Raw genomic sequence first — 26,061 nt, forward strand, 5'->3', positions numbered from 1 at the left:
GTTATTTTTAGGATGCAACTATGCATCTCAGTCTGGGTAGTCCAATTTTGCCAACATGAAACACTCCCATTCAGGGTCTGAAAGCATTATTTACTTTCTCCTAGGTGTGCTCTGTGCAGATGGCTTTTATCTATTTCCTTCCTATTAGATGTGACTATAATTCATGAGGGATGGAGAGGGTTCCAGCTGAAAAGATGGAGAGATTTTAGCAAATCCGCTGTTCTTTTAAAGCCATGACCCTAAAAGGCACACATGGTATGAGTTGGCCGACAGTATTCTGGCAGACTCTGTAGACAGCTATTGAAGTAAATTTTTGGCAAGAATTTAGCTAACTGGGTTGTGACCACACTTTTAATATAGCTACTGTGGTTTATTTTGACATGGAGGGAGTGACGTGGCATGCACACGGACAGCTTAGATTGTTACCATGTTAATGCTCAGAATATAGACATCAAAGGGTGGCAAATGTGTTACTGCAGTTCAATGAGTTTCTATTGTCATTGCAAATGAGCTTGATATTGATCAGCTTTGATATATCTGGATGCGGATCAGCCATCCTGAAGTATGAAGTGGATGCTGCATACCTCTAAAATACCTGTCTTCTTTCCTAGTGCAATCTCATTTTCTTTTTCAAATCTGTGCAATGATGACTGCATTTATGTGGTTGCTGTCCTATTCATTGACTATGTCTAAACCAGGAAAGGCATTAGAGAATTCTTGTTCTGCATATGCCCTATATATAAGGGCTTATTATGCTCTTCTGTGAGGGCTTGAAGAAATAAGATTTAGTTAGAAATTAAAGCTACATTTGTATTTTATAGAATTAAAATGATAGATTGGGTCATAAATGTGAAACCTATTTTGCTGTCATTAGATATGATAATTTCTGTTTATATATTTTCTTCCATGCACAGAGACACAGAGACACACATACACAGTATTTGTCACAATTCAGTACAGCTGGTAATTTTCAGTTCACCAGAAACTCAGAATAGCAGAGAAATTGTTCAGTCAGGCTTGATGTGGAGAACAAGTGTTTGCACACACTCCTCGCTCTCTTTCTGGGAGGAAACTATCAAGAGAGGTTTGAAAAAGAAATGTCGAAGAGAAGAGAGTCAATACATTTGCCTGTCCTTTTTAATATACTTATTGCTGATACACAGGTGCAGGTTTAGCTGAAAAGTGAAGCAGGAGTTTGGATGCAATATCACTTTAACTGGAAAAGTGGAGTGAAGCAGGCAGCACTTTGCTACAGAGAATCTTCTGCTGAGTGTCATATCAACAGAAAATACTTGAGAGGGCGTTCTTGAGAAATAACTTTCTTTATCTTTTTCATCATTCCTACCCTAGTAGACTGGAAACCTTAAGACCCGCCACAGCCCTTTGAGGAGGCAGGATTGACACATGACCAGAAAAGAGCTTGTTAGCTCAGGACATTAAAAAAAAAACAAACTGTAGATAAATACAAACTGAGGGTAAAGTATCTCTCTTCTACCTTTCAACCCACCGGACAATGTTCTAGAGAACAAAGTCTTTTGATTCCATGATTTCAGTCATACACCAAGCACCAGACAAAAGTCCCTTTTGGGGCTGTGTATTCAGTGTGAGAAAAGCCAACTTCTCTCAAGAGCCACAGCAGATTCAGCTGTACCAAGAAAAGTTGGAGCTATGTAGACACTCAAATCTAAATGCTCCCTCTTTCTTTCTCTCAAGGCCAAAATATTTCCTCAGATATACATATTCATCTCCATTGAAGATAATGAGAGCAAGTCTCAAGGCAACTGCACTGAAACCAACTGTTATTTTCTGCAGTGAAATATGATTTTCTGCAGAGTAAAATATGTCTCTTTTAAAAAAATGTAAATTCCATATATAAACTCTTGGCCTATCAATATTTCTAAAGGATCCCCTCTCTTTGCTGTCAGCTGAGCAAGGAGACTGACCACGTTATTAATTGGTTTTTTATGACATTGGGGAAAAAAAACCATCCATTTTTGCTATAACATTAAAATTTAAAACTGAAATGCATCTTGTCTTCATGAAACAAATCTGAGATTTCATTTTCAGTTACATATATTTTATCTACATCCAAGAGCACCAGACAGTTTACTGAAATCCATCCTTCTCTGACATTGGCAATATCACAGTAAAAGATCTAAATGTAACATGAAAGATGAAAGTATTTAACACATTATAAATATAGATAAGTATATTTTTAATACAGATACATTGAAGAGGCATGGCAACCAGTTAAGTTCCTTTGAAAATGCCAAATCAATTGTTTATCTGATGCATGAAGCTGTAGGCAAGTATCCTAGTGATTTGCTTGCAATGTACAAGCTTTTGTTCATATTACACAGTGAAGACAAACAAAATCTGCAAACTTCTCAAGTTTGTTTACAATATGATCCAATTAATTCCCATATGATATTGAATAACCGTTTCTGCTGTATTTAGTTGCTAACCACTTTTGACACCAAATATTTTTCCTGGTGGTTTTAGTATTCATGGCCAGGGATGGGAGAAGAAGGTGTGAAATCTTGATGGGATCTAGGGGAGGCCCAGCTACACCCATGTGGTTCCCCCAAGCTCACCCTGTATTCTTTGATGGGTTTGTTGCTCTGCATCTTTCTGGTGCCTCCAGTTACCAGGGTACATAACCTTATACTTACTGTTCTTACTCTTCACTGTAATAGACAGTGGAAAGTCAATTCCACAATATTATCTCTCCCAACCTCTCATAGACAGGCAGGCTGTCTACAGAGAATTTTAAGCTGAAATTTCCTTAATGCTTTGGAAAATTTTAAAAAGTACCATAAAACTGCACAGTATTTTAACTACAAGAACGACTTCATGGTTACTTTGCTTTCACTGCAAATTGTGTGCATTCTCGGATCTTCCAAAACCTTTCTAGAGTTTCCACCAGAAGACAGTTGGCATTGCTTCTCTGAGGTATACACACCAGCCAATTCAAGCAGAAGACAATTTTGGCTGAGTAAGTTATGAAGCAGTGATGTCTATTCCATCAAGTACTCTCATTCCAGCTGAATGTGGTTGCTTCAAACTAAGTCTGTACTGAAGGTTGCAAGGTTGGTTCAATTATCCATTTGCACAAAACTTACCTGTTCTATTGTTTGAGAATCAATCACAAACATTCATCTGCAACATATAAATGAATGTTGTTCATGACATGTTGAACTGTTTGCTGCAACCTGTTGGCTGCAGGTTGCTGTCTGATGGATAGTTCCTGCAAACACACAGGAGCCACTCATGATGCATTCCGTCTCACTGTTGGGGAATTATTTATAATATGTTGTTTTATGTGACTGTTTAAAAATATTTTAAAGCTAATTAAAGATTTTAATGCAGGAAAATAGTAAATAATTAATTTAAAAGACTGGGAAAATAAGAAGTTTTTCAGTTTGTGAAGAAGTGCCTTTGTCCACTTAAGAAATTAAGTGTGAAATGTGTGAGTGCCACTTATCAGCCATCAGAAGAATAGATGGATAGAAGTGGTCCTGTGAAGGACTCTCTGGAATACAGCAAATATAGTTTGTTTCTCTCAACACCTGCACAGGCTGCATCACTGCTGCTATTTTAATCCAAATCCTGCCAATGGGTAATCAAAATCATAATGGAGATCTCACAACAGTGAAACATTGGCTGTCTTGAGTAGTTACAGTGTATTCATCTGGACAAAAATGTGAATGTGGTATATATAAGTCCATTTTGCAGATGGAGATTAGGAGATAATAATAGAAGGAAGGACTGACCAGTTATTATAGCAGTTATAACAATATGGATGTCTGGGCTGTGTCTGTTCAGGTGATCCATGCAGAAACAGAGCAGCCTCATATCATAGTAAAAATAGAAGGTGGTACTGCCTTGAAGAAACTGCCACTAAATTCCTATGTAGTCCTGTCATTAGGAAAGGGTTCAGAAGAGAGTAACAAGTCTGAAAAACCTACGTAAGTATGATGGATGCAATATGCTATTAAGAAAGAGCTGAAAAGAAGGGTCATGCCATAAAAGAGCTGTTGAACACAAAAGAAAATGGCAGAAATGAGACTTCTATTTCTGGAAAGTAAATGTAGATAAATCAAGGTAGAAATTATGTACCTACTTCTTGGTGTGGTTAGTTGACCCCTGGAAACTACTTACCTAGACATGAACCTTGCTTCTGTCACTTGAAATCAGTAAGCCAATACTGGGTATATTACAAAAGTTGTATTCCACCTCAGTCAGGAGTTCTGAGTTTGCAAGTGTTTTCAGGTGTTGGACCAAAGAGGTCAGCAATCAAGTAATCCCAAAGACCCTGCTAAAAAGAAGAAAGTGCTTCAAAAATTTTACTTGGAAAGCACTCAAGTGGAAATATTAGTCATGGACTGGAGCAAACAGATTTATACAATGCTATATATAAAAGCAGAATAATTTTATGCACTGAACAGTAAGGAAGTTTTCAATGCTGAAATTTTGAGCATTTTACCACAGTAAAAAATAATAACTGGCAGCTTGCCTGTAACAGAGGAATCTCATCTAGGCTTTTGTGCGGAAGCAAAGGGTCTCATAGCACTTGCAGCTGAGTTGCAATGCATCTCCGGCATAAGCATCATTTGATAACCATTATGCTTTCTAATCACTTTCTAATTAAGCTGTGTTATTATAAATATGATGTGCAGCTGTACTTTATTTGTCATATTCTTCCTTGGACTTATTGGCTCCAACCTGTAGTCTAATTTTCATACTGTGGGGCTGCCTGAAAAAGTTCATTTTGTCAGTTGTGGCTGCTAAGTTGAAAACTTCATTCCTGCTGCAGTCTGTTACCTATGCCCATCTCCTTTGATATATCCCTCCTTTCTTTCTTTCCCTTCCTTTCCTTCCTTGTTTTCCTTTCCTTTCCATTCCTCCTTCCCTTCCCATTTTCCTCCCAACAAAACCAAGTAATAGTAGCTTCTGGGCAGAATATTCAACCGTCTTACATCTGAATGACAATCACATTTTCAAATGTTTTGTTCATCTTCTCACCCAAAAATACAATGTATTCACATCATTGACTCTAATTGCATTTGTAAAACTCATTGACATCTTTCATGTTTTACACTGCTTACTTGTTTTATTTAGTGCAAAAAGAAATGCACTAAAGTGGACTGCAGCATTATTAAGTCATAATGTTTCACAGTGAGAGGTCTGGATACCATACAAATTCCCAGATGGGTACGATAAGTGGGATGGGGGAATCACTACTGTATTCTAAATGAAGTTAATACCATTCTACTGACTTCACTATCAAAGTTACAAGACTGCAGTACAGAATATCCTCCCAAGACTTTGGAGATTTAACAAAATTATTTATGTTCAGGTTTCTGAAGAGCAACTGTATGTATGTTTCTGCACCACCCATTACCCAAAAGGAAGGAAAAAAAAGAGAAAGCATAGTTAGTTTTATTCACTACTACTCTTGGTTACCACTCTATTATTTCTAGGTTTATGTAACTAATGTTACATAATGTGTGCAACAATTATCGTAATATTTCTATTGTAGGTTTCTAAAGAAATTAAGATGTTTAAAATATCTGTTAACTACCAAGGTAATGTTTCATCATCTCCTTATTTGGTGGTAAAGCAAATACAGAATTGAAATGATGAATCTCCATATTCTCATGCTATACAAGCAACATTAATTAATTCAATATGACAAGCTTTGTGAAGTATCTGGGTAAGTCAATCTAGTATCATTTTGTTCATGAAGCCCAAAATATAGACTGACAAAGCACAAGTATGAAATGCATTTCAATCAGTTTAATCAAATAGAGTCAATGTAAAGAAAAGGGGCATTGTCAAGATGTGTCAGTGAACATTTGACCTGCCTTGCAGTTAATATTGTTTTTGTGCAAATTTCTCTTGGGGGGATACCCGCTCTTCTCTGCATTTCAGTTCTAAAAGCTGAAAATTTTATTTTTGATCTAGTGAGTGGAAATCTTTAGTAGGAATGATATAGGAAAATATCACTTGCAAATCATTATTCACACACAATCTGAACTTGTGCAATCAGACCCTTTAAAGAAACTAGACTATTCAGTGTGACTTTGACTTGATTGTAAGAAATTCTGCTTTCTCTGAATGGTCTTTTTTGTCTGTTTTGCGAGATGCCAAAGATGTGACTATAGAGTAGCAAATTCAAAATCTGCTGTAGAGTTTATCTTGTTCTCTTCTCTAAGACTTGCACAGGAAAAAGATGAGGGTGCAAAGTGAACCTAGGCCAGAGCCAAGTGATCACAGAGCTTGGCAAGCTGTGACTTTTAAGGTCAGTGGAAGGGGCTTGCCACAGACGGCTTCAGTGAGAATTCAAGAGGGATTCCCTGGTAAAATAATTCAGGATTTCTCCCAGGAGAGAGTACCCAAATCTGCCTTACTTCTCTGCATCCCAAATCTCCCTTTGTCACTTTCCATTATCCCAGTGAAAAGCAAAGTAGAAGGCAGGCCTGTATTTATTTCTGACAATTTCTTCACAGATTTATTTTCACAGTGCTTGATCTAAGGCTATAGTTTCTGATCATGTTCAATATGCAGAATAATTTAATGGTCAAATCATGGCACAAAAGGATTTTGTTTTGTCTGTAAATCTACTCCTTGGCCAGGGAATAATACAGTTGTTTTAAGGCCTTTTAAATCTCTCTGTTACTTTCTCTGAAAACTATAGATTAGGCAGGATTTAAATTCTCTGACTGAAAACACACATGTATGCTCAGCAGAAACCAGAAGAGTAGCTGTTAACATTTTTTTCTGAAGAGAAGAGAAAGCTCTGGGTGTGGCCAAGATTTGGAGAACAATTTCAAAAGCCCATTTCCCACAACAATATGTATTTGATAGCCTTGTTCTATTTTCTGACCTTCAGCTTTCTCTGCCTAAAAAAGTCATCATTGTCTAGCGGCTGTGGTGACCTCAGAGACATGAATCAAGTTTGCCAGGATATGGAGAGATCTGCAAGGTGAGTCTCTAATAAATGTCTGAGCAAACTTCTCTATCCACCGCTTTGAAGTGTTGAGTGTTAGCCCCAGGAATGAATGCTGACTTATCAATGCTAACTTTCCTACCACTCCTTAGAGACAAGAGGAAACCCACAAATTCTATGAATTTCATCCCTCTGATGATTGTCATTTGTATCCCCTCCCCTGATTCCTGGTGCCTTCCCCTCCCCCAAACATTGATGGAGCCGTTCCTGGAGCACACCAGTGCTTATGAAAGCGTGACCAGAGCACAGTCAAGCTCTGGGATCCCAGTGGACCAAGTCATGCTTCCAATATGTGCACACTCTGGTCTGAGCAGGGACCATTGTAACGACTCATCTGCAGGGCAGGTTCTTGAAGCAATGCTCCAAAGATCAGGACCACACATTTTTCTCAACCTGCTGATGAGTGAACCATGAGGTGTTCACAAATCCAGAGAGATTTCCATATAATTCAGTGTTTCTCCTGGACCTTTTGAAACCTCAGTACCGTGTGGAAGTGTTGCAAGTTCTTTTATGTGATTTTTTTGAATGCCTCCTTCTTCAAACTTTGATGGAATGAGTTTAGAGCTACATGGAAAGAATGATTAACTGCAGTTTAATGAACCACAGGAAAGGCTGATGCCTGGTTCCAGCTCTGGAGACGCACCTGTATCAGTCTTATTTATTTGAAGTGGTTTACCCTGTAGTTTTATAGCCAATGAACTAGAATAAATGAAATGGTCTGAAGTGTCTTATTTTGATATTTGCAGCATTTTCTCCCCAATATTTTATATAAACCTTTCTGTTTTTCATGAATATATGCTGCTTAGTTCTTGACTAAAACATTTAACAGTGTGAGAGTGGAGTATTTTGCTGCTACAGTCTTAGACCTTCTGAAGAGCCTAATCAAAACCAGATTTTTTTCCTTTAATTGGAAAAGAAATGAGTGTTTTGCACTACACACTAGCTAGTTAGTGCTATCATAAGCAACCCCCTATTAATCACGTACCATTTTTTGCAGCTGTGTACAGTAACTGACCTGCCTAGATACACTATAACTGAAGCAATTAAGGATCTTTTGTGATTTTTATGTAATTACCACTTCTGAGCTAGGTTGCTAAATACTTGGGACATTTGGGGTTATAATTTCAAGGTCATTATATTTTTGTTCATCTCATTTCCTAGGAAACCCATTTGCAGAATTGCCTAAAGCATCCCAGATACTGTACATTAAAGTATGGCAAATTAATTCAATCCTACCTCCTTCCACTCGGTAGGTGCATGTCCATTTTTCCAGTGTCTAATACACGGTATATTTTTAAATTGTATACTATTGCATGTTTTAATGATGCAAACAATGGAGAGACCAAATAAGCTAAAGAGCTAACACATTTATCTCTACATTCTGCCATCTGTTTGAAACTGCTGATGTAATTCCAGTTTTAAATTACATTAGATCCTGCCTTCTGGACCCCTTTCCCTATTTTCTTTTTTTTTTTTTTTAATTTAAGCCTTTAGAGAAAGCAGTGCCTTCAGGTTGTTGAACTACGTAATAAGAATCTGTGTCTTTTACTGTTTTCAATCTAGACTTAAATTTAGGTTTACTGGACAAAGAGGTATAGTGAAATAATAGCTTTATTTCCAAAAGATGAAATTATTCCCTGTGTACAATTTGATGAGATCTGTTTTCAGCAATAATGCTAGCAACCAGCAGATTTGTTTATACTGAAGAAACAGCAAAGATTAAGGTTTGTGTTCTTGCATATTCTATTGTCTAATGATGGAATTTCCAGTTTTATCTCTGTGTTTAAGCTTCAGAATTAGTTGAATTTCTTTTATGTAACTTCTTCCCCTTATTTTATTTGCTTAGTTAACAAACTTGTATTTATTTTTCTTAGCACTTCCTTTGCCTTTTCATTCCACAGTGGCAACACTCCATTCTCTTCTCTTCTGGCATCTTGTGGCTCAAATTACTTATTTGTCTGGATCTGATATTAATGTTGATCTTTTAAGGATTTGCTTACAGGCATGTTGGTCAGGGTCTGTCTTCAGCGTTATCTATCAAACATATAGCCTGATTTTTGCACAGTTATTTTAATGTCTTGAAAAATCAGACTTTAAAACATTTGCATCACATAAATTAAATTAATGTATTCTGGTTTACAGTTAATTTTTAAAAAAATGTTTTACTTTATTTTCATTCATTATCTACTCACAGAATATAGAAGGACTGGAGAAGTACTTTGGAGAGAAGTTGGAGTTCTATGCTAAAAAGTTTTCAAACTCCTCATTTGAATTGATTTTAAAAAGAGATATCACATAATTAAAAATCAAGAAAAAAATGCATTTCAAGCTACATTTTATTCATTATAGCAAAGAAATTTTTCATAAGCATATTTTCAAAAGTCATGATAACATTTTAAAAAATTGTACAGATTTTAAGATGATTGGAACAACTAACCCATTTAGAATTTCCAAACTATACAAAGTAAAAGTCTGAAAAAATGTTGGAATAGATTAGTTTGATTCTGATAGTTTTCTAGAAAGTTCAGATTGTTAGTGAAAATTACTTTCATCACAATATTTGCCTAGATTTAATTTAGAAAATTCTTTAAAATAAAATGAAAACTCACAATGTTAAACCTTTTTTTTTGTTTGCTTTGGAAGGGAAATAAACACTGGCTTCATTTTGAATTCAAACAGATGATTTTGTTTTTCACTGTCTGACTTAAAATGCAGAAAAATTGTTATTAATCAAATTAGAAATTTTAATTAATATGAAATGCTAGTCCTCTTACAGAATGGTGTCTAGGAACTGTGACTGTTATCTTACACAAATCTTAAATTTTCTCATTCAACCAGCTTCCAGAATGCTAACAATTTTAGTGCAACATCACTGATCCATGCCAGTTTCTGGGGAGGAACCTTGACCAATTCCTAAAGCACTGCTACCTATAAAAATTTACACAATCAGTCACTATGACTTCAGCCATCATCATGCTGAATGAAAACAAAAGTCTGGAGATTGAATTGTGACAAACATAATATAGGTTTCTACATTTCCTCTCCAGACACTGAAGCCAATGGCTAAACCAAAGTGGTGGCCAGCTGTTGGGAATATGGATGACTTCCTAGATTTTTGCTAGGCAGGCCATCACCAGTGGTCAAAATCTGAAGCAGGAAGGTGTAATATTCCCTCTCACTCCAGCATTGCTAACCTGGGCTGGATGGATATGGAAAAAGTCAGCAGGTTTCCATCAATTGTTGAGGACTAAGTCAAGCTTTAAAGTGTTCAATTCTGGATTTTCAGAGGTTGGTACAAAACCATGTAAACCATTTATTCATATTTACATATAAGACTATGTTCTATGATGATTCATCTTGCTATGAAAAATTAGTGCATAAAAGTTAAGCCAGAGATGTCCAGGTATGGTAAAAAAAAATGTTTTAAATAGATCGGAAGCTGATATCACAGATTCATCGAATCACAGAATGACTTGGGTTGGAAGGGACTTTAAAGATTATGGAGTTCCAAATCAGAATCCCTGGGCAGGGATGTTCAGGGTTCTGTTCAACCTATCCTTGAACACTTACAGGGTTGGGGCATCTGCAATTTATTTGGACAAGATGTTCCAGTGCCTCACCACTCTATGAACAAAGAATTTCTTCCTATCACCTAGCTGAAATATCTCCTCTTTTAGTTTAAAAACTGTTCCCCTTATCCTATTACTATCTGCTAGCATAAAAATTTACTCTCCCTCCTTTTCTAAGTGACCTTTCAGTACTGTCAGGCCCCAGTGAGGTCTCCCCGGAGCCTCCTCTTCTCCAGGCTGAACAACCCCAACTCTCATCCTGTCTTCACAGGACAGGCACTCCAGCCCTGTGAACTTTTATTTCCCCCTCCTCTGGACCTGCTCCATCAGGTCCACATCTTTCCTGGGATGAGGACACCAGAGGTAGATGCAGGACTCCAGGCAGGGTCTCATGAGGGCAGAGTAGAGGGTCAGAATCACCTCCCTCAACCTGCTGGCCAAATATTATCAGTTAAAACTTGTTATGGTCTTTATAGCAGATACAGAGAGTGACATGCATCAGAGGAGGGAGTGTGGATTTTCTGCGTACAAAAATACCACTGACTTATGGAGTCTGAGCAGTGTTGCCCAAACAAAGAATTGACTCCACCCCAGCCTACAAAGAAAAAAATAATTGAAGTCACATTATTTCTTCAAATACTCACAATTCCAAGTGTTTGGTAACCAGCTGCCTGTTGTGGTAATGCTCCCTCTTCTGCACAGAATTTGTATTCTAGACCTACATGAAATTAGTATACAAAATGAACTGAGTGATTTGTTGGAAGAAGTTTTTGTTGTGAAAACGTAATGAATATTTCATGGTTCAAATTCAAAGCAACTATAAAATATCAAGTTTTGCTCTGATGCATAAAAACAATTCATCATAACTGTTAAATACAAACCATATTCACTCATGGTATGAACCATAAATATGACAAGAGGTCTCAGAAAGTTGTAGTTATGGTTAAGAAGGAGTCTGCAGTGAATACAGTAAAATTCCTCCCCAATATTTTAAATAACACTATCTTTCCTGATGATAGATTGTATTTCATCGGCATCAAGATTTACAAATCGGTCAGGGTCAGCAAAACTCAATTTTTTTCACTGCAACCCTAAAACAATGTTGTCCTGGGTTTCCTCCCAAAATCTGTCCCAAACCAGGACAAATATAACATTCAAGTATATAAAAGAATTTTAAAAAGTCAGAAAATATATCCTGCCAAGCCCTGTGCCAGTTTATTTGCAAGAACCTCCGAACGTTTTACCCTGTGTGCACACCAGGCCCTTCAACACAGTTCCTGGTCTTACAGAGACACTTTTGAAATGACAGATCTCATGGAAGTCAAAGGAACTGTTAGTAAATTGAAATGTAACACTAATACCATGGACTATATTTCTCCTGGACTAAAATACATGTTGTTGTTCTTGAGATCTGTGCTATTGAAAACATCTGATACTTCTTTAGCACAGTAGTGCATGAGTCCATATGATAGCAAGACTGATTTTTAAACTGAATTAATAAATTTTATTTGAATGATTAATTTATTTAGTAATACTGACATCTTACATTTTCCTGCTGTTATTTTCTTACTATTGATTTACAGAACTGCATTTCTTGAATGGAGGTATTTGCAGCAGCTGGATGGATGGATGGATGGATGGATGGATGGATGGATGGATGGATGGTGGCCTGCTATAAGCTCTGTAGAACAGTGCTACAATCTGTGTTGTTTTACAGAAAAATGTCTTACTGTGGCATTCTCTCTTTAAGGGTTGAGCTGCCTGATTTGCACATAAAAACAGTGTAAAACTTTGGACAAAGAGCAGAAACACTGTGGCTGATGTAGTGGTTCAGAGATATAATAGAAGTGAGGCTTAAAGGGAGGACGAGTCTTTCAAAGAGCCAAGATTCCAGCCTAAAACTCCAATCAAACCTTCAAAAAAAATCAGCAGACTATGAAGCATGAACATGAAACATGAATATTGTTCCTATTACTGAATGAATATACTAATTTTCAAAGTGCATATGCCTGAATGTATTTACTTTAGAGGCAAGCTTTCAAAAACTCCTTGCGTATACAGCTTGATTCCAGCATTAATACAATTTGCAATGAGCTAGCTAATGAGCTTCTGGTTTTGAACAACTTGACTCTATTTATGAAAGATTAGACCCACTGAGAATCACATTATTCCTTTTTCATAAAGTATTTGAATCTAGCTGCTGTAAGGTTGCAAAATACTGCAGAACAGTCAGATTCAGAGATTATTTAATCAGTAATAAAATGTCATTGTAGGCAGCATAGCAGTACTTCCTAAATCCCCCGATGCATGGTCGGCTTATTTCATTAGAATCTGTGCTGGCTGTTCTCCAAAGATGCAGAACTAATGCTATCTGCAATTATCGGATTTTGTTAAGCACAGAGCATTTGACAGTTACAGTGTTAATGAATGAAGAATAGCTAAGCAAGTCTCTAATCCATTGCTCATTGTTTTAAAAAAAAAAAAAAAATTAGAGCCCAAGCCTGCCATACTCAGTTATAATATGACTCAAATCAGCAGAATAAATAGCTCTGCACCTTTTCTCCCTGTGAGGGAAATGTAATGCATTGCTTGCCATTTTGCAAATAAGAGGCTTTTTACTGAGAAATCCTTTGCTGAGAAATAAGTAAGATGTAAAGTTTTCTAACAAGTAGGGGTGTGATATCTACCTATCATGGCCATATTCCTGCCTGTTGCAAAAATAATCTCTCGATAGGAAAAGGAGGAAATAATCTAGTCTGCCACTAGAAATATCAGTGCCTTTTAATTAGCCCTTAGCAAGTGAGTTATCACGGTGTGTATTGCACTGTGTTGATAAAGCTGTGAGGGGAAATGACTGCAGCTAATGACTAGCTCTGAGTTCAGAATTGCAGAGTGTTTCATGAAGCTTCTGGATGTTGGCACTTTCCAAGAGTGATGGAGATGTGGGTCCCCTGGCAGAGAAAAAGGTGAGCTTGTGTGCAACTGGATCATGGCAAAGGACTTAAAATTTACATTTGTAATTGTATAATATTTGTAATTGCCTAATATTTGTAATTGTATTTTTTGTCAATGTACACATGATATATTATAAAATTCAAAATAAATATATTAATAATTCAAATACATTCCTTAAGAAAAAGAGCTGAAAACTATATTTTAGAGCATATAGGACTACTAAAAGAATTTAAAATTGTTTTGGGAAACAAAACTCCATGTGGCATTTTTTTACAATGTGGCATGTGGCATTTTTTTTACAACAGGACAATACTTCTATTGATCAATCAAACTTAAAATATTTGTATGTTTCAAATTACATCACCATCATTAATTCTGATAGTGACAGCTAAGTTTGGCTTTTTAATGAAGCAGTCTGGTGATAAAACACAGTGGAAAAACAATGTATGTATCCTGAATATGTCCTTTTTTCCTGTGTCTGCAGTCCATCAGCCCCAATTACTCTGCTCTTTTTCCACTCTCTGATTAACAGCAGCCACAGAGAATGATATCAAAAGTGAACAGTTTGGTTACTTTTCCCCTGCAGTGCCTTGGTCTCCGTCCGGCTGTTATCTGCTAACTGAAAACATTTTAGGTTAAATGGGGAAACAGTTGTAGAAACCTACAAGGCAGGACACAGGTATGGCCATTAAGAGCTGTTGCTGGTTCTCATGGATGAGAAAAATAGTTATATTGCCTCACATTTCCATTGGCAGCAGACTTTGGACAGCTGAAGTTGTCCTACATAGCCACCAAAACCCTTGTCATGGAGATGCATATTGGCAGGGCCATTGGTGTCCCTGGAGGGTCCCCATCACACCCCTGACCCTGCAGAACCTGCCTGTGGCCTTCAGCCCCTGCCTGAGCTCCCATCCCACAGTGCCCAGGCAGGGTGTTGTGGTTTAGGAATGCTGCTCTCCAGTTTAGTGCTCCCACTGAGACTCTCCCAACCGTGTGTTGCTTTTTTTTGTCCCACTCCCTCTCCCCTCTGCATCGGGCTGAAGAGGGGAATTAGAGGCACAAAAGGTGCCTCTAATCAAATGGAAACAGATTAGATGAGGTAAGAACAGTTTACAGGAAACAGCAACAAGATAAGGAAAGGGATAGTAACAATATTAGTAACTAAAGTGTATAGAAGAGAGTGAGTCACATGCCAGAGCCCAACTTGACCACCGGTGCCACCCAAACTCTCCTTCTGGCTCAGAACTGGAACAACCCAGCTGTTGCCCCTGACTTGGAACCTGCAGCAGCCCAGCATTCCTTCTGCCACATTTTCTTAACCAGAAGAGACTCCCTCCTCCCCACCTCTGGTAATGAGACACAGAATAACATCCAGATCCCAGCCACGCCCCTTCCTGCAAAAATGAGCTCTGTCCTGGCCAGAACCAGGACCCAGGGTGAGCAGGGCTGGTCTGGGGCTGCTGCTGGCACCCAGGCTGCTGAGGAGCCCCGAAGGCAAGAGGCATACGCAGGGCAGCGCGCCGGGGTAAGTTCTGGCAGGGAAAGCCCTTCTCTCTCCAAAAAGAAACACAAAAGGCAGCCAGAGCAAGGCTGCACCACAAGGGCGGAAAAGGCAAAATCCAAGGGTGATGGTGGCCATCCTTAGTGAGCACAGTGCAGTCCTGCAGTGCCTGGCCTGGCTGAGCAGAGTGCTGACAGCAGCTTCATGGGCAGGCACAGGCACAGCAAAACCTGAACCACATCCGCGCAGGAGACACAACCAGAAACAAAGCTGCAGCATGGCCCAGGGTCTGTCCTGGAATCAGTTATGCCTATGGAAGGAATGAAGAACAGGGCTTGAGTTTAGATGGAGCACTTTAGCCCACGGGCCAAGGATGTGGATGAAAGTTTCAGGCCAGGAAAGTTTCAGGCCAACGCCATTGAGGCCTATTGGTACACTCAGAGTTCTGAGGGATAAGCTGTTCCAAATATTAGAAAAATATCTATGATTTCTTATGAAAGATTACTGCTTGGTAATAATATATTTATCTTCACTTTAATAAATTTAAATACAGAAATATCAAGAATTTACAAAACCAGTTGTTTTGAGGAATGCTGTTTTAGATTGTTTTAAATGGTGCTTATAAAGCTGAATAAATTCCCTAAACGGACACCAAACAAAATGGGAATTTTACTACAATGAGATTTTTTTCTAGAATCATATAGTCATGTGGAGAAGTCTGGTAGCTCAGTAATCACAGGCCAGCCCTGAAATTCAAATATGCTTTTTCTGGATTTTTTGTATTTTACCCATGCAGATTACCCTGACTCAGGCTGTAACTTTGGACAGCTGGCCCTGGAAAGCATGGCTACAAAAGGAACTTCAGACCATCCCTAACCAAACATGACATGCACATTTTTGTGGGATGAGAATCACCCTCTATAAATATCATGAGAATTCTGGATGTTGTGTTGTGGCATTAAGGGGGTATGTGAGGAAATGTGTAGTTCCAAAAGTAGTTGCCTTTTCTCCCATTAACTAGCTCTTAAAACCACAGATGTCCCTCTTCAATAGTACTTTAGATGGTACAATGATTCAGCTACAGTTACAAGGCCCAAATATAAAGGAGGCATCTTTAATTTCTTCAAAACCAAGAACTGAGAAGAACAAAAATTCTTTAAAGAGAAGCTCCCTGGTGAAACGTCAGTATCCATTTTCAAGAGTCATCTGATTTAGTGTTCTTGCTTCCTTCCACACTTTGTAATTGGACATCTAAGTCTCTGATATGGTCAAAATTTGGTTTTTTTCAACATGTGATACTGTTTACAGAATAGAGAATTTAGAACTCACCTGTAGTTTGTTATATGTCCTGAATCACCAAAATTTTCTTTAATGAAAGTATGTACACTGGCTTTTCAGATTTTTTTAATAGTTTAATACTTCACCACTGACTATTTTTTTATATAAAGATATAAAAATAACAATAATAAAATAAAATGCTAGCTTAAGCTGGAAAACTCTTATTGACTTCTCTCACTCAGGCAATACTTCTTGGGAACTAACATAAAGCAGCAGAACCTGAAAAAGTCAGCCATTCACTGGAAGGGGCCAGATGGAATGGGTCCTGTGGAAAGATGATATGTGCCATCTGTTGGGACCCCACTGCTGGAACATTCTCAGGTAAAGTTTGATGGTCACTTGGTACTTTTGGAAGTTGTTCTAAATTGTATGTGCTATTAATGATTTGTTTGTATTCTTCTAAAAGTCACTGATGCTTTAAAAACTTATCTAAAGCACAGTTTTTGCTGATTGTTTTAAAAGACCTTAAATGTATTTTCTTGGATTTTCAGAAGGAGTTTTTATTCTGCATGCCAGTGCTGTAGTTGCAGGTTCTGATTAATTTGTCATGAAAAAACATCAATTGTTTTGCTGATATCCGTCAATTATTTCTACATTTCTGTTCCCTGCATATTTTGTGTTTCTCATCACAAAACCAGCCAACTTTGCTTTTAGGAGGTTTATTCTTTGTAAGTCTAGTAATACTTATCATTAATGATTCCATTGCCGTTTGAGGACCTGAGAAAGAGTCTCTAGGAGACCTCTGTGCAGCTGCCTACATCTTCCTGGGAGCCTCTTTGCATAGGTGGGGTTATGGGAAGTTCAGACACCCACCAGGAAGGTCTCTTCATGAAACACAGGCCCAAAAGCAATTCTCAACAGAGGAAAGTCTTTGGTCTAAAGGCTGTCTCATTCTTTTACATCTGGCAGTGAATATTTTGGCTTGTACCAAAAGCATTAATCTTCTTTGCGCAACATGGATCATCGACTCAGAAAGGAATTTACGGTAGCCTCTGGAGAAAGTTTTCTGTCAGTGACAAAAGGCAAAGCAGCTGGACAGACAGACTGTGCTAAGACCATTTGCTAAGTTCTAACTTAGGACTGTCTCCATGACAGCCTTAGCTGGAGCAAATGTTCAGGTCGTACTGCTCAAACAACAGTGAGCAAAGGCAGAATGCAGCAAGAGAATAAAAGCACAACAACTATAACTCTGCATTTGACTTGCTGTAAAAACTTATACAAGCCCTGTTATGAGTTCTGTACTTGATAAAGCTGGGATAGCTGTTCCATCTGCAAACTAATTGGATCAAATAGTAAGAAGCAAATTTTTCCAGAGTGAAAACTAGACTTACATTTTAGAGGCTGAAAAATCTAAGTACCACAAAATACTGTATTTATCTCAGCTTCACAAAACAATTAATCAAACTGCTGACTTCCACACATGCTTATGCCACAGAGGGTACAGGATTTCTGCATTAATGAGGAAACTGGACTTTTGCAGAGGTATGTAAAGATGAGTTTACTCAGAATACACAGCCTGCTGAGTCAGTGATGCCTAACATGAGATACATCACTGCTTACAACAGTGAGATAAATGTGTAAAACTTTGTGTTAGGTGGAGGAATGATCAATGAGAAAGAAAGATTGAAAGTCCCCATTAAAATTTTAAATCACCCCAGTTTAGAAAAAAGTTCAGGGAATGTTCTGTCAAAGAGAAAATCATAATGAGCACCCATTACATAAAATATAAATACATACAAACCCATTACATAAAATATAAACCATCTCAAAGTAGGCATTTTACTTATTATAACCCATATAGAATTATATCAATCCCATTAAAATATTTCACATAATGCCTGCTGCTTCATACAATGTACTGGTATTTCATTTTAGAGCAGCAGCTATATCCACTGGGTTTGCAGGGAAGCTTATTTTCCAGCTGCTGGTGGAAAATATTTCTGCTGAACCCGCTGGTGTTTTTCCAAGCATCTTATGGCTAAGGCTAAACCAAATACATACTATCTACTACTTTACCTTGTGTTTAGCTGAGCCATTAAACATAGTATTACACTGTACTCTTGCAAACTTCATAGACTGAAGGATTTAAGATTAAATGATAGGCTTCTCTAGAAGCCTGAGAAAATTCTTGTAGACACATTGAAAACACTTATATTCAACAGTCAACTAAGTATCAAGGCTACTTAATGATCAAATCAAGATCTGCAGACACCACAGCCTGCACACTCTTTCTTAGAAGATTTTAATCTTTGTCCTTGTCCTTCAGTGGAGTTTCTTTCCAGAGCGTCTTGGCTTAATAAATGCCTTTGAAGAAGGCTTCAGCACAAATAAAAGAGTACTTGTGCAGCAATCTTGGGTTCTTATCAGCTGTATAGTGATCAGGTGAAGGAATAATTTATTTCAATCAGCAACACCTGTTTTTATAATTGCTCAAGTGATTATAATTCAATAATAAAAAGCCAATTTAACTATCTTTACTCAGATATTAACCTCTGATATACAGCATTAGAATGAAATTGCCAATGGTTAAATTCCCTTAAGAAAACAATTGCTATCTTACATTTATCCTATTTTGGTCGGGTTTGTTTCATATTTCCCTTATTATTTAACTTTTCTTTTAAGAATAAAATATGTTCACACATTCTCAGATGGAAGACCCCCACTGCTATCCATTTTCAACCATAGTCAAATATGCTTAATCTCTCAAAAGGTTCAATTATTTTAATTTTTCTTCATAGCTATCTTTTTATGATTTGCCATTTTCAGACCAGCATTACCTTTTAGAGACATAATTCAACTGGTGATTTCCTATAATACCTAGATCCATTTCTGCAAAACCCCTGCTTAGCCAGGTATTCTCCTTCCATTTTTATGCCCTTTGTCTTCCCAATCAATATAAATACTTGTGGTTGTTCTAAATGAACTGCAGCCAGTCTTTTTCTCCAGGCACTCCTCCATTTTGTCAAGATTGTTTGTATTCCAAGCCTGCATTTCTCCGTTTTTGCAGTCATTCCTAGCTTTGTGTTGTGTGTTTTTAAAGTTTGCAGGCTCTCCAGTTCATGATCCATATCTCTAACAAAAATATTGAATACTAAGTGGTTCAAGAGATATTTACTGCAGATCTGTTCTTGCACAACTCATCACTCTACCTACAAAATTAATATTAATTACTTAATCACTAAGATACCACATTCCTTCTTTTTCTTTTTGAATGAGATTTTCATTCCGAAAACAGAAGCAAAGGTAAGTCTATGATTTCTACCATGCCACCACCACCTTCTCCATTCGGAAATTAAACGAAGATTTTGTATTTTTCAGTTTCTGGCATTTCCCTCTCTTCTTGGGGTTCTCAAAAATAATAACAAATCCTTTTGCGACAGATACCTGACCCAGAGTAGTCCAGAATGGATGCTTTTTGGCATAGCTGATCTGAAACCTACCAAATACATTCTACCAAACCTGGTCTAGTAACCTGTTTTAGTCTTTGTCTCAGATCTGTTAGCCATTGGCTTGCAGCTGTGAAGAGTAAAGAAAAAAAAAAACCCACAAACATGCTGCTGTTCTCAGTCTCATATACCCATTTCATTAATTATTCTCCAGCACCCAGACCGAAACTTTTCTGATCATCTGCTTTGCACTGATATAGTTCACAGAAAATATAACAAGATATTACTCATATCTCACATAGGCTTTTCTAATTTTAACTCTATGTACTTAAACTATTTTTTATGGTTGTTCTTACTAACCTGACCTGGTTTCTACCTTTTCTATGCTATTCTTTTTTCTTTTTTTTTTTTTTTCTGCACAGAATATGAATCTCTTCAACTCTTGCTCTCAACACGATGGAGAATAAAGTCACTCAGCTTGGCCACCCAGTACTGAAAGGCAGTGACAGCGTATTCTCTTCCTTTCGTTCTGTGATGAGAGACGCTGTCATGCTGATAATGCATCCAACCAGCAACCAGGATTAGTGTTTTATGATGCTACTGGAAAACTAATGTGTAACTGATGCTTTGCCTTGGCACCAAACGGGAGAGGAGGAGCCCAGCCGCCCGGGGACATCCGTATCTCCATGGTGCCACCTTCTGACTGGCATGCGGGAGAGCCGGCTCCAGGGCTGGAGTATCCCTGCCAGGAAAGGGGATCGGCCCCTTGAGAGCACATCGGCCTGAGGCTGGAGACATGTGGGTGTGAGGGTCGAAAAGGGAGCCCTTGGGAGCACGACCTGGCGTGTATGCAGTGTTCTGTGCTGCACACAGAACAACCTGGGGGTCTTCCAGCCTACTGGGCTCTAAGGCTCACTGCATAAGTGCTGGTTGTCAGGTTTAGGTCATGTTTGAATTACCAGAAATGAAAGAACTACCTGGGAAGTGAATATTTTAAAATATTTTAAATTTTATTTCACAGGAAAAAAAAAGCCCACCTATGTTCACATCAGTTCCAGGTTAATTTACAGTATGATGACAGCAAGACTATTAGACTAAAATATGACTAATAGTCTTATTTTCCATGGATGGAGAAATGGTAGAGTTGATATTGAGGACTTTCTCTGTGACTTATCACAGCTCCCAAGCACCTTATACAGAGATGAGAGCAAATACATATCACTCTTTCATCAATATGAAACGTAGGTCTTGACTTAATTTCTTTGTCCCTTTCTCTTTTTATTTCCATTTATTTAACCTTATGTATAAGTCCACAGGAGACTGCAGACCTGGGATGAATATTACACACTGACTCAAATCCTTCCTTGGTACTTGAGTCCTAGGAAGGGAAATACCACAAATACCTACTGAGGCAGGTATTGGAAACTAGGAGAATCTATTCATTTTTCTTACGTGCTGGAGTGGTCCTCTATGTACCTGACCAAAGGGGACTCAGAAATAGGGCCCTACCCATTAATGGGCTCTCCTGCTTATGGTTGACTCAAAACTTAAAGGCAGCCATGCTGAAGATGCATATGGAAAATATAATCCATCTCAGTCTACCTTGACTTCTAATACTCCTCAAAATGTTAGAGTTACTGGACTAACTTTAGGGAAAATCATTAGAGTATTATACCTCTAGCACTTCTAAATGTTTTGCTGAGAAGCTTAAAAATAATTAAAAGTATAAAAATGAGCAGATATGTCCATAAGATAATGTGGAGAAAAGAATCTGATGGAAGAGTTACTCTTCAGAGAAACTGTTCCTCTTCATGGTAGGGGTCTCTCAACTCTTCTGAAATGAATTAAAGAATATTTGAATTACAAAGCTGAATGAATTAAAGAAAAATTCCTCATATTGTATGCTGTAAAAGATAATTTTCCTCTGACCTTTCTCTTATAAGGTTTAGTTACAAATGGCTTGCTTTGAGAAGTTGATACCTGATACTCTAGATGTCAATTGTTTTGTTTTGTTCTGACGTTTCAAATAATTGTGTATTGTTGCCCATTCTAAGGGCGTAATGCTTACAAGGCACAAGGCTTGAAGAAACCAGGGAGCTTGAGCTCTATGTTCCAACAAAATAGTGCTGCAGGGAGAGTAGCCTAGCAGTAAGCAGCCCTGGCAAATTTTAGAAAATTAAAACTATTCAAGAGGCTTTTCTTTTTGTTCGTTTGCCTAGTTTGAAAATGATATTCTCAGTGGAGATATCTGGAACACTGCCTGTTTGCATCTACATGAAGCAAAAATTCTGTCATATTATTTCAACAGAGTTGAATCTGATTGAACAGGAAAGGTACTCTTTGGTATATGGCTTAATCAAATATATTTGGTTTTTGTGGCTGTGGCTATATTGTCTTCCCCTCTTTAGAGAGCTGTCCAAAGGGGCAGCTGCCATTTTGGGAGCATTGCAGCACATTATTGTGGAGCAAATAAAGAATATATTTTCTATCATACGGCACTGTGGGGTTTTTTGTTGTTTTCTCTAGGTCACTTGCTACCTTTGCTCAGTAATAGATCAGTGAAAGTACATGAAGAGGGTGCATAGCAAAACATTCCAGTACAGGTTTACTTATACAAGGTTTCTTTGTCCTACAGTCAGTCTGTAAAGAAAGAGAAAATGGCTTATTATGAAGCTAACTAGAGATGATTTTGTGGTTCCCAAAAATATGATTTTTACAATGTGTGGTTTTTTCTTGAAGAGAGTGCCAAGATCTTCAGTAAAAATACATTTGTAAGCTTCTCTTAAAGAATAAGTTAAGAAATCAACCCAGAAATATCCTTGTTTCTGTTCAGAAACTTGCTGAGTTTTCCAGGTCACAGAAGACTATTTCCTGTCAGAACAAGAAGAGAGCTAAACCACTGATTTGTTTATGGGTGAATAAAAATACTATGGCTGTAAAGTGCTTTGCTTGTGGGGAGGGGGAGAATGGGAAAAGTCCAGAAGTTGCTGGGGATTTTTTCTCCTTCTAAAATTAAATAATGTTATTTATGTGCTTGTTTCACCAGCAAGTGACTGCCCTTAGTACACCTTCAGGTTTTGGAATAAAATCCTGCTTTAATCAGTGTTACCTGTCCACTGTAACAAAGCCTGGACTGAATCAAGTGGAGACCAGAAGCAATTCTTTATAACCAGACTTAGACTTCATTTGCTGAGGCCTGATCTCTCCCTTTGACTGCCATAAGCAGGTAAAACATAAAATCTTGAGCTTCAGATTCTTTCACATGCAGATTATGGGACAGTTGTCATCTTTGGGATTTGCAGAGGGCTCCTAGGAAAGATAGTGCTGTGGTTTTAGGAAGCTGTGTTTCCGGGTTTTAAGAAGCTTCATAGTTTTAATCTCTTGATGGAGGGACGGTAGAAATCAGCTGACTGTATGGATATTCCTGGAACCATTCCTTTCCCCATCACATATAGGATACTGGTTTAGTTGTGTGTGGGCACTATATTTTGGAAGGACTAGACCTACTTGATAATATGTCCCTATAAACATCAAAGTAAAATATACTGGTCCTAAATAGGACATTGATATAGCAACTGTAATCTGAAATAAAATATCAGTCTGAGTCAGTTTGTGAGGTTTTGTGTATGGATTTAAAAGAAAGAAAAAAGCTGAGATCCAGGAATGATTAATGGAAGTTAATCCAGAAATGTTGCCTTGCAGCATTCTAAGCAAGAACAGAGGACTGATTCAGCCTCTGCAGTTTTGTATGCAAATTGCTCTTGCAAAGGAAGGGAGATGGCTTCTGACAACTTGACTCTAGCAGTGCTGCAAGGCCCCTAGAACGGTCCTATTTTCTATTTTCTCCAGTTCCTTATATTCCTTGAGGTGTTGATAATGAAAGACTCCTGCCCAAACTGAATGCAGCTCATGTTGACAGAGACAGCAAATACACATGGTAGCTTTCATATTTCTCTGTCAAATCGTTTGACTTTTTTTCATGCCTTTTCCATAGGGCAAACTGTGAAACAACATACAATTTCTGTCACCTCCTTGAGGTTTCAGCAGTGGGGTTACAAAAGATGTGCAGGTCTCCAGAAAAACATTCAGAAAATGGTGTTTGAATGATCTTTGAACTCTTTTTAAGATTCAAAGGAACTGCCTCACTTTCTCTGTAACCTCAGTAATTGCTGATTAAAAAAAAAAAAAGCAGATTTTAGAAAGAAATCATGCAATCTAGAAACATACTTTCCATCTGTGTATTGCGGCTGAAATCCAAAATAGGCCAGCTGGTCATAGCACAGCTCACATATTCACAGTATCTGTCCTCTGAATAAGTCATTTCATCATAAACAGTGGAAAGCAAAAAGCAGAGTCTTAGCTTCTCTGATTTTTCTTCCCCCTCTATTTGACACTCAGAGGACTGGCAGATACTAAAAGATTCTTCTCTGATGTTAAATTTGATATCGTCATTGCATTTTATTTGCTGCTCAAATATGTCTTTTTAAAACTGTGTGATCCAGGATGTGGAGTGGAATGTTTGTTGTGGCAAATGCCTCTCTTCATTGGAGCAGTTTGGTCTGGCAGTGCTCCCAGTTGCTGTAGATTTAGCAAGTAAGTTGTGCACAAACCCTTGATTTTTGTTCTTGCTTTTTGTGGCACTCTATATCTTAAGAACTCCTGCAGTTTTTGGAACTAGAAAGTAGTGTCTTTCAGTATCTACATTTTATATCTAATCAACAGGGACTGATCCTAGCAAACTAGAAATTCCTCTTTAAGTAATGGGAAATCTCTCCTTTATTTCCCTCTACATTATTGATTTTGCTATGGAGAGCACACTCTGTGCTCAGGGGTTGCAACCTTCCCTGTTCCTTCCCTGGGCTGGAATGTTTTGAACCAGCGCTGGTCACTCTGTGCTAAAACATTTTAGATAAAAAAATAGAGATGATGTGTCAGGTGGGGGAGGAAGGATGAAAGGTAAAGCTGTGGTAGTAGTAGTACTGCAGGATCATGAAATGGAAGTTAGTCACTGCAGTTTTCTGAAGTGATCTAAATCAGTTTTGACCAGACACAATGGATAGGGAATCAGTGACCAAGCTCTATCTGAAACATAACCAGTGAAGGAAAATTACACCTGAACTTACAGTCTGGTGCTTTCCTATTTTTTCTGATTTTCCATTCTTCAAGTATGAATAGACAGGACAGACTGTGTTTAAAGTGCTTTCTCTACCTAATGGCCAAACTTTTGGCTACTTCTGTGACAAAAAGCATGAAGCTGCAGTCTACAGCAAATGGATATTAGGCTGGGAGTGGGAAAGAATGCCTACTTTCACAAAAGTAATCAAAACCCTTACTGCATGTATAGTGCAGTTTCCATGCATCCATATTATACCTCCATGCCTAAATAACTACAAGCACAGCCTTACCCTGGGCTCTTAGAAGAATACTATTATGCTTTGTAATTGCAGCTGTGTGTTAATAGGATTCCTTCTCCTCATTAAAAATGGTGTTCACTCTAATTGTATGGCCTTTTCTGTACTCTATAAAGGACATCAACTTGTTCCATTAACTTTTTTTTCCCCTTTTAATAAGAGAATGTCTCCTTTGGTAATTAATTGCCAAAATGCCTTTATTTGATGCAGATTTACTGGCATTACAGAATCACTTAGGAAGAGCGGAACCTCTGGAGGTCTCTAGTCCGATACCCAACTTCATAAGAACTGTCTCCAAAAACAGAGTAGGTTGTTTAGGGTCTTGTCCAGTGGGTATTTGAATATCTCCAAGGATTAAGGTTCTACATGCTTTCTAGGCTACTTGATCCTCTGCTTGACACCTCTCATCATGCAGACTTTTTTTCTTAAATCTAGTTGAGATTTCCCTTGTTGCAACTGGTGTCCATTGCTTTTTGTCTTATTACTATGCATCTCCAAAAAGAGTCTGTCTTCTCTATAACCACCCGTTAGTTATTTATGCTGCAATTGTTTACAGAGCTGCATGAATGGCTGGTGGAGAGAGACAGATACTCTGAATAGCTGTCAGACTGAAGTAAATAAAATTAGAACCTGCTGGGCAGAGGCTTCTGCAGGTCAGGAAGGAGGTACAGGTGGTCTGAGCAGCCAAGTGAAGTGCTGATGATCTTACCTGGGAATACAAGAAGAAAGGTGGTATAGCTACCAAAATACTTCTCTATGGCTCTGCGTGCTCACAATTAGACAAAGTATCCCCTTGTACTTGTTGTGTGAGAATTTTCGCACTAGTGCCACATAATAGTTATTCCAAAAGGTAGCAAATGGTAGCTTGGAAAAACTTGGTCCTTAATGA

At 38.0% G+C, this 26,061-nt stretch overlaps 1 long non-coding RNA gene across 2 annotated transcripts in view; it reads left to right on the forward strand.

Annotated features, from left to right (window-relative positions):
• Nucleotides 1–25,235, forward strand: part of LOC120503014 — a 39,173-nt gene extending 13,938 nt beyond the window's left edge. Inside the window, exons 2-6 of one of the 2 annotated variants that reach the window (XR_005627633.1) lie at nucleotides 6,896–6,988; nucleotides 8,174–8,261; nucleotides 12,332–13,547; nucleotides 16,558–16,696; nucleotides 20,184–25,235. This is a non-coding gene — a long non-coding RNA (uncharacterized LOC120503014). The remainder of the gene's footprint in view (nucleotides 1–6,895; nucleotides 6,989–8,173; nucleotides 8,262–12,331; nucleotides 13,548–16,557; nucleotides 16,697–20,183) is intronic. The other variant, XR_005627634.1, reaches the window with a different exon arrangement.
• The last annotated feature ends 826 nt before the right edge of the window (nucleotides 25,236–26,061 follow it).

Source organism: Passer montanus, unplaced genomic scaffold (assembly GCF_014805655.1).
Source record: "Passer montanus isolate IOZ18808 unplaced genomic scaffold, ASM1480565v1 scaffold24, whole genome shotgun sequence".
Taxonomy (NCBI): domain Eukaryota; kingdom Metazoa; phylum Chordata; class Aves; order Passeriformes; family Passeridae; genus Passer; species Passer montanus.